The 9,830-nt window shown below is 36.7% G+C and overlaps 1 non-coding gene across 1 annotated transcript; it reads right to left on the bottom strand.

Moving 5' to 3' along the window:
- Positions 1-4,807: 4,807 nt before the first annotated feature.
- LOC121211846 (small nucleolar RNA R71) lies at positions 4,808-4,914 on the bottom strand. Its single transcript, XR_005907064.1, has one exon. It is a non-coding gene; the product is annotated as a small nucleolar RNA R71 (small nucleolar RNA).
- Positions 4,915-9,830: the final 4,916 nt, after the last annotated feature.

Below are 9,830 nucleotides of genomic sequence, written 5' to 3'. Positions count from 1 at the left end.
AGCTGTTTTAGGGGCGGAAAATATTTTAGTAAAAGTTTCACAGTCATCTGTTTCCAAGTAGTGATAGACCCTCGTGATAACGAGTTCAACTACTATTTATCTTTGTTTCTCAGTGAAAAGGGAAATAACCGAAGACGAATGGCATCATCAGATACACCATTGATTTTGAATGTATCGCAAAATTCCAGGAAATTTGCTAAGTGAGCGTTGGGATCTTCATCCTGCAAACCATCAAACTGAACAAACTGCTGTATCATCTAAATAGTGTTAGGTTTTAGTTTGAAGTTATTCGCAGCAATAGCAGGTCTAACGATACTAGACTCAGTTCCTGTTAATGAAGGTTTAGCATAATCATACATAGTACGTGGAGCAGGATTTTGATTAGCTGCAATTGCAGGAGGCAGCTGATCGCCTGGGTTTTCGGCCATCTCTTCGGTTGGGGGTTGAGTATCATCTTCTCGCTCGTTCTCCGTGTATCATAAGCTATGCCTTATTTCACTTTGATTTTTGCGAATTCTACGATCGATTTCTTCGTCAAAAAGTAATGGGCCTGATGGGTTTCTTCTAGTCATAAACTATAAAAACCTGCCGAGAGAAAGAATTAGTAAATTAATAAATAATAATAATAAAATTAAATTAAATTGTAAGAAAAATAAATGGCTAACGTAATAAAAATTAAGTGTTCCTAATATTTCAGTTCCATGGCAACGGCGCCAAAAACTTGACCGTGTGATTCGTAACAAGTAATAAATATTTATAATGAAGATCAAACCTAGACTAACTATTATCACGACGAAAAGGCAAGCGCACCTATCTAATAGTAGTATAATAATGGCAAGACCGGGATATCGTACCCAAGGGAACCAAAAGTACTAGTAATAACTATCTTTTTATTATCTACCCTAAAAATAAAAAGGTTTGTTTTAATTAACTAATTATTTAAACTAAGAACGCACAGAGAAAAGAATTGGGGAATTACTTTTGGGAAAATCGATTGACTTGATACAATACCTAAGGAAAAATCCACCTAGACTTTACTTGTTATTCTAGCTCCGAATCGGATGATTTATTCATTCAACTTGTTCCATAGAAATCCCTAAGTTATGTTATTATCCCTATTCAAGACTAATAACGTCTAATCCCTAGATTGAATGATCGAGACTTTTCTCTAATTAACACTCTAGGGTTGCATTAACTCGATCTATGGATCACCTTATTAGTTTCACCCTAATCCGACAAAATCTTGTCACCCTATTTCTAGGCGCGCAATCAACTCCGCTTAATTATGGAAAATGTACTCTTAGACAGGGTCTATTCCTCATTTGAATAAGAGCGTGTCTTGAATCAGTATCCTGGGATATCAAAACAAGAATTAAGAACACATAATTAAGAACAAGTTAAATATTTATCATACGATTCAGAAAATAATAACAAGATTCGTCTTAGGTTTCATTCCTCTTAGGTATTTAGGGGATTTAGTTCATAACTAAATAAGAAAACATCTTAGAAGAATAAAGAATACAAAACATAAAGAAAACCCAAAACTCCTGAAGGGGAATTGAGGATAGATCTTCAGTCTTGATGATGAATCCGGCTTATAAGATGGATTAATTGGCTTCCTTGGGGTAATTCCTTACCCCTCTTCTCTCTCCTCTAGTGTGTATTTATAGGATTTGGAATGCCTAGAAACCCTCCAAAGTGGTTTTTTCTGAATTGGACTTAAATTGGGCTCAGCAGGGACACGCTCGTGTGACATGGCCGTGTGACGTGATTGTCAGGCCGTGTTCAATCCTATAAATTGTACACGGCCATGTGGGTCAATGGCCAAGCTGTGTAAATAGTGAAAGCCTTGGTCGACGCCCTCAAAAGGCACGGACGTGTGAGCTGCCCGTGTGGCAAGGCTTAGGATGTGTCATCTTCTTGATTTGGTCCGTTTTGTCCCTTTTTGGCTCATTTTTGGCTACTTTTGACTCTTGGTGCTCTCTTGAGTACAAACATGAAATTAAAGCATTAGGAGCATCGAATTCACCAATTCTAATGAGAAATCATCTATAAAATGCATTCACCATGGGGTAAAAATATGTATAATTTACAGTTTATCACACATTATTTCGGGTGATGGCATTCGAGTTGATCCGAGTAAGATTTTGGCTATTGTTGAATGGAAACTGCCAAGAAATGTGTTAGAGGTTAGAAGCTTTCTAGGCTTATCTAGTTACTACAAACGGTTTGTTAAAAGATTTTCCAAGATTGCTACTCCGATGACGAGACTGTTACAGAAGGATGTTAAGTTCGAATGGACAAAAAATGTCAATAGAGTTTTGAGATGCTAAAGGCATTGTTGACTGAGGCTCCGATTTTAGTTCAACCTGAGGGGAAAGGAAATTATGGTGTATAGTGATGCATCCTTGAATGGATTGGGTTGTTTTCTTATGCAAGAAGGCAAGGAAATAGCTTAGGCCTCAAGGCAGCTAAAATCGCACGAGAAGAATTATCCAACACACGATTTGGAGTTGGCTGCCATTGTGTTTGATTTGAAAATTTGTAGATATCATTTGTATGGTGAGAAATGTCAGGTGTATACTGGCCATAAAAGTCTAAAGTATTTGATGACTCAAAAGGACTTGAACCTATGGCAACGGAGATGGTTAGAGTTGATAAAAAACTATGAGCTAGTGATTGATTATCATCTGGGAAAGGCGAACGTGGTCGCCGATGCCTTGAGTAGGAAATCCTCGTTCGCGTTGAGGGCTATGAACACTCATTTGGCCTTTGTAGATGATGGTTCGATTCTAGTCGAGTTGAGAGCTGGACCAACATTTCTTCAAGAGATTTTTAAAACTCAACAAAGTGACAGTGAATTGCAAGCCAAAAGAGTCCAATATGGATCGGATATAGAATCAAGTTTTTGGATTAGTTCTAATGGTTGCTTAATGTTCCAAGATAGGATTTGTATTCCTAAGAATAATGAGTTGATTCAGAAGGTTTTGCTTGAGGCCCATATTAATCGCTCGTCTATGCTCCCAGGTAGTATGAAAGTGTACAATGATCTGAAGAAATTTTATTGGTGGCCAAGTATGAAAAGAGATATTTTCGAGTTTGTTTCGAGATGTCTGATTTGTCAACAAGTAAAAGCTGAACACCAAGTACCTTCAGGCTTACTTCATCCAATGATGGTTCTCGAGTAGAAATGGGACCATATTACTATGGATTTTGTGACGGGTTTGCCTTTGAAACCAAGAAAGAAAGATGCCGCATGGATTGTGGTTGAAAAATTGACCAAATTAGCTCATTTTATACCAGTACGCATCGACTATTCTCTTAAAAAGCTAGTCGAGTTGTATATTTTTAAAATAGTGAGGTTACATGGAGTGCTTTTATCTATTATATCGGATAGAGATCCAAGATTCACTTTGCGATTTTGGAAGAAGTTGCAAGAGGCTTTAGGTAAAAAATTAAATTTTAGTACCGCTTTCCATCCGCAAACCAACGGTCAGTCTAAGCGAATAATCTAGGTCCTTGAAGATATGTTGCAGTGTTGTGTCCTTGAGTTGATCGAACGCCTAGAAATAGGGTTACGAGATTTTGTCGAATTAGGGTGAAACCTAATACGAGAGTCCATAGAGTGATTTACTACTTCCCTAGGAGTTTTAATTAAGAAGGAAATTTTGATTAATTCAACTGAGGATTAGACGTTATTAGTCTCGAAAGGGATAATAACATAGGTTAGGGAATCTCACGGATCAAGTGAAGTGAATAAATCGTCTAGTTCAGAGTCAGATAACAAGTGAAATGTAGGTGGATTCCTCCTTGGGTGTCAATTTTATCAATTGCTTTTCTTCAAGTCTTTTTCCAAATTTTCTCTTTGCTTTAATTAAATTAGTTAATTAGTTTAGATAATTAGTTTAATAAACAAACCATTTTATTCTTAGGCTAGATAATAAAAAGATAGTTATTACTAGTACTTTTGGTTCTTTTGGGTACGATATCCCGGTCTTGCCATTACTATACTATTGTTCGATAGGTGCACTTGCCTTTTCGTCGTGATAATAGTTAGTCTAGGTTTGATCTTCATTATAAATATTTATTACTTGTTACGAATCACGCGATCAAGTTTTTGGCACCGTTACCGGGGAACTGAAATATTAGGAACACTAAATTTTTATTACTTTAGCCATTTATTTTTCTTGCAATTTTATTTTATTATTATTATTTATTAATTTACTTATTTTTTCTCCTGGAAGGTTTTTATAGTTTATGACTAGAAGAAACCCGTCAGGACCATTACTTTTTGACGAAGAAATCGATCGCACAGTTCATAGAAATCAAAGAGAAATTAGGCGTAGCTTACGATACACGGAGAATGAGCTAGAAAACGATCCTCAACCCCCAACCGATGAGATGGCTAAAAACCAAGGCAATCAGCTACCTCCTGCAATTGCGACTAATCAAAATCCTGCTCCACGTATCTTTAACAGGAACTAAATCTAGCATAGTTAGACCTGCTGTAGCTGCAAATACTTTTGAATTAAAACCTAACACTATTCAGATGATACAGCACTTTGTTCAGTTTGATGGTTTGCAGGATGAAGATCCCAACGCTCACTTAGCGAACTTTCTGGAATTTTGTGATACACTTAAAATCAATGGCGTTTCTGATGATTCCATACGTCTTCGGTTGTTTCCCTTTTCACTGAGAAACAAATCTAAACAGTGGTTGAACTCGTTACCACGAGGCTCTATCACTACTTGGGAACAAATGACCGAGAAATTTTTACTGAAATATTTTTCGCCAGCTAAAACGGCTAAATTACGTAATGGTATCTCTTATTTTGTGCAGATGGATTTAGAAACACTTTACGATGCATGGGAGAGATGCAAGGACTTACTGAGAAGGTGCCCTCACCATGGGTTACCACTTTGGCTTCAAGTACAAACATTCCACAATGTCCTGAATCTCTCGACTCGGCAAATGGTTGACGCAGCTGCTGGTAGGACCATCAACAATAAAACACCGGAAGATGCCTATGATTTTATAGAGGTGATGTCACTGAATAACTATCAGTGGCAAGTTATGAGGACAAAGCCAATGAAAATAGCCGGAGTTTATAACATCGATTCAGTCATCATGCTCTCTAATCAGGTAGAACTTCTCAATAAAAAGATTGACAGTTTACTTGGTTCTACGCAGGTACATCCAGTAATGAGGTGTGACTCAAGTGGCAGAGGTGTGCATACAGAATACCAATCCTTCAATCCTACAACTGAAGAAGAACAAGTCAACTATATGGGTAACAATAACTTCCGATCTCAAAATAACCCATACAGTAATACTTATAATGCAGGTTGGAGGAACCACCGTCAAGGGAATCAAAAGCCACAAAATCCTCAGGGTTTTCAACAGCCACCTTATCAACAAGAGAAGAAACCAAACCTTGAAGAGATGCTTTCTAAATTCATCTCGGTTTTAGAAACCCGTTTCCAAAATAATCTCTGAATGACCACAAGGTAGCTTACCAAGTAATACTGAACCTAATCCGAGGGAACACCTCAATGCAATTAGTACTCAAAATAAGGAAAGATTCATTGCACCGGAGCCAGAATTACAGCAAGACAACGTGATGAACAAAGGTCAAGAAGAGGTAAATGATGATGATCCTAAATAGGTAAGTACGTATTATGTACCTCGTTTGCCATATCCTAAAGCGATGACGAAAGACAGAAAAGAAGAACAATTCGGTAAGTTTGTCATACACTTAAAGAAATTACATATTAACTTACCCTTTATTGAAGTTCTATCGCAGATGCCCAACTAAGCAAAATTCTTAAAGGAACTTCTGAGCAATAAAAGAAAATTAGACGCTACATCACATGTGGAACTCAATGCAGTCTGCTCAGCGATTCTAAAGAATAAGCTACCTAACAAAGTGAAAGATCCAGAACCTCCTCGAACCAAGACAACAGAGACAGTGCACTGTTATCAAGTAGAGAACAAAGACATCTATGAGGAACGAAGGCTTCAAATAGAGGAGCTAGATGAATGGCAAGCACACAAACCGAGAACACATGATAAATCGAAACTACACCAAAACAAGCCCGATACCTCTCCTAATCAACTTAAGGTTGGCAATAAAGTCTTACTAGATGCCGTAGATCCCCATATTGTCACTACCACACCAAATGAGGAAATCCCTCTTACGGTACTCAGTATTTTCCCATTTGGTACGGTTGAGGTAAGTCACCCCAAGTTCGGCACTTTTAAGGTAACCAATACCCATCTCAAACCTTATTTTGTCAAGGCTAATAGCATGAATGAGGAGTATGAACTCCTCAAACCACCATGATCATTCAATGGAGAGGTAAGTCAAGCTTAGACTATAAATAAGCGCTTCTCGAGAGGCAACCCGAGCACTAACATATTTTGATTTCTTTATTTTTATTTTCTAACACTTTGAATCATTAACTTAATGTAATATCCTGATTTTGGGACTAGTCGGAATAACGGTTTTGTGACCAGAAAATCCGAGATAGAAATAATTATTTTATGATTATTTTAAGGTCTATGATATGATTACATGATTTTGTGAAAATTTCGTGAAGAAATTTTATGCATAAAGTGCTTAAATTGAAATTAGGGACTAAAACGAATAATTTGTAAAACTTGCATTCTAGAAGTTTCTAGTATGAAATTGTTTTGAAATATTAATTAGGAGGTTTTAAATAGCAATTTTACCAATTTCTAATTCTATGGACAAAAATTGGGCATGGATGCAATTTTTGGAAAGTTTAGTAGTAAGGGCATTTTGGTTTAGGGGTAAAATGAATTAAAATACAAAATTAAAAGCCAATTTTGCTCATCTTCAACCCCATGGCCGAATATAGCAAGGAGAAACCATGGATAGGGTTTTTCAAGCTTCCAAGCTCAATTCTAAGTCCGTTCTAGCCTCGTTTTTAATGATTTTTACGTTTTTAGAGTTCCGGTAGCTCGATTAAGCTTATGCTAGCAATAATTTAACCTAGGGTTTATATTTGGAAAAATACCCATAGGTGAAATTTGTGTATTTTGGTGTTTTATGATAGAATATGAGGTTTTAAATTATGTTAGACAACTTGTGCTACTCGGTTTTAAGCGAAAACTAGCAAAAAGGCTTAATCGGTAAAAATACCTAATAGTCATAAGTACATGTTAGAGTGAGAATTTGATGTTGCCATAGAAGGGAAAAATGATCAGCATGTCATAAAACATAAGAAAATAGGTTGAAGTTTAATTTACGAGCTTTGGGGCAAAAGTGTAAATATGCAAAAGTTTAGGGGTAAAACTGTAATTTTGCGAAAATATGATTTTGGGTCAATTTGAATAATGTGAGTCCTAATTAGACTATATTTTAAATGATAGAGCAAGGAAAACTAAAATTCGGGCTAAAATGGAAAAATACCAAGTTGTGGACGAAATGGTAAAGTAGCCATTTTCGCATTCGAGGTAAGTTCATGTAACACCCCGAACCCGAGACCGTCGCCGGAGTCGAACACGAGGTGTTAACAGACTTCAAACCACTTATTTGACATTTCCCAGACAAGCTACCAATCTGCGTACTAGTCTCTTTAAAAATCATATCTTGAGTTCTGAAACTCAAAATCCAGTTCCGTAAATTTTCCCTGGAACTAGACTCATATACCTACATGGTAGAATTTTTGTAGAAGTTTTGGTCTGGCCAATTAGTACAGTTTATTAGTCAAAATCTCCCATGTTACAGGGATCGACTACACTGACCTTTGCGCATTACGACTTGGATATCTCCCTGCACAGAGCTTCAATACCGATGCCGTTTGTTTCTATAGAAACTAGACTCAGAGAGGAATCTGTAACTATATGGAATGACTCCTAATTATCTCTGGTTAATTTATAATGAATTTCCAAAGTCGGAACAGGGAATCCAGAAACCGTTTTGGCCCTGTCTCACGAGAACCTGAATATCTCTTAACGTACTGCTCATATGGTCGTTTCGTTTCTTCTATATGAAAATAGACTCATCGAGCTTCGATTACATAATTTATTAATTAATTAATTCCACTCCTACTATTTTTAGTGATTTTTCAATCTCACGTCACTGCTGCTGCCAGCATCTGTTACGAAAGCAACTATGCCTATTTCGTGATTTCTCCTTGATCTAACTAGTAATTCATCATACATATCACCAATTATGATCATGACTAGCCATGCCAAAGGCTAATCATTGTCAAACATCTCCCTACTACACTATTGCCATATCATGAATTTTAACACCAAAAATAATCAACCATGACATATGGCATAAAAAGGTCGAATTATCAAGACTTACGACCTAACGTTATGAAACCAAACCCAACCGAACATTTATGCCATTTTCGCATGGCTAAAAGTTTACATACCAAAGTTCAAACACAACATAATAGCCTATACATGCCGAAATGTTCTCCTAAGCCGACTAAGAAGAGAGTACCAAAACTTGCTAGCCGGTGTGATGACTCTAATGACGGCTCGATCACGCAAAAAGAGACGAGTCCAAGAAACCTAAAATAGGTGACAAGGAAACACCGAGTGAGTATATAACTCAGTAAGTCATAAGCAATGCACTACCATCCATTAATAACATTATCACAAGAGGAAGCAAAATGGAACGAGGCTAGTTACTCCATCCATACCGAACCATACCATAGTTCCTCAAACCTATCGGTTCAATCTCATACCAAGTCATGCATTCACATTCCATATACTAATCAATAGGATATTCGAGGCATTTTCATACATCATTTTATTTTCGTTACAATCATACAACTAAACGACCTTTCACCTATTCCACGATAAATCTTATGTACGTGACTTCAATTATAATTGTCACATAGGTTCAAACTTACCAAGCTCAACTTCAAATATAAACATAACGCCTATTAGTCACGAACTCAAGGTACTTACCCGATCCGCTGTCCGTGATCGACTCAATAATGTCGCACACTTAGTGTTCATAATGATTCAAAAGTATATATTAAGTCCGCACACTCAGTGCTATATAATCAACTCGCACACTTAGTGCTATATAATCAAACTCGCACACTTAGTGCTACATAATCAAGCTCGCACACTTAGTGCTACATAATCAAACTCGCACACTTAGTCCTGTACAATTTAAACCCGCACACTTAGCGCCAATCTCATGATCATAAATGTTTATACCCGCACTCTTAGTGCCGAGATCAACAACTCAATACATCTCACCTCTTTTCTCTTCATCCAACACTTTCATCACCACATACATACATGTATATATATATATTTATCATTCCATTCAGCATCATTACATAGACGTTATGATCATTTAAATTAATACAAACTATATGCTTAATGACTTACTTTGTGTTGGGTAAGACGGTTCCAACTCGGCTACTCGATGATCTTTTCTTTGCCTTTGCTTGATTCTCCTCCTTTAACTCCTTGAGCTTAATCAATAAATCAACTAGTTTAACCGCCTTGCTAAATATTTACAATCCAATTACACGTGCATATGTATGTGAGTATATTCGGCAATCACTCTTACTAATCACCCATTTAGTCGATTGTAGGGAATTAAATATAATATCTCTAGGATGTACTCTACATGGCCGAATATACCATGTTAGTTTTTTTACATTTCCTATGTAATTACATATAGATTTTTACACTTTAAGTTTCACACATTTCACCTTTTAATGCCTATTGCTCATCCCTTTGATCTTAACCTAAATGACAACCCCCTCTCCCCATATCTCAACCGAATTATCCATAACATCAAGACTAAAATTTTGCACCTTGAACT

Source organism: Gossypium hirsutum, chromosome A12 (assembly GCF_007990345.1).
Source record: "Gossypium hirsutum isolate 1008001.06 chromosome A12, Gossypium_hirsutum_v2.1, whole genome shotgun sequence".
Classification (NCBI taxonomy): Eukaryota; Viridiplantae; Streptophyta; class Magnoliopsida; order Malvales; family Malvaceae; genus Gossypium; species Gossypium hirsutum.
This window is presented reverse-complemented; position numbering and strand designations above follow the sequence as displayed.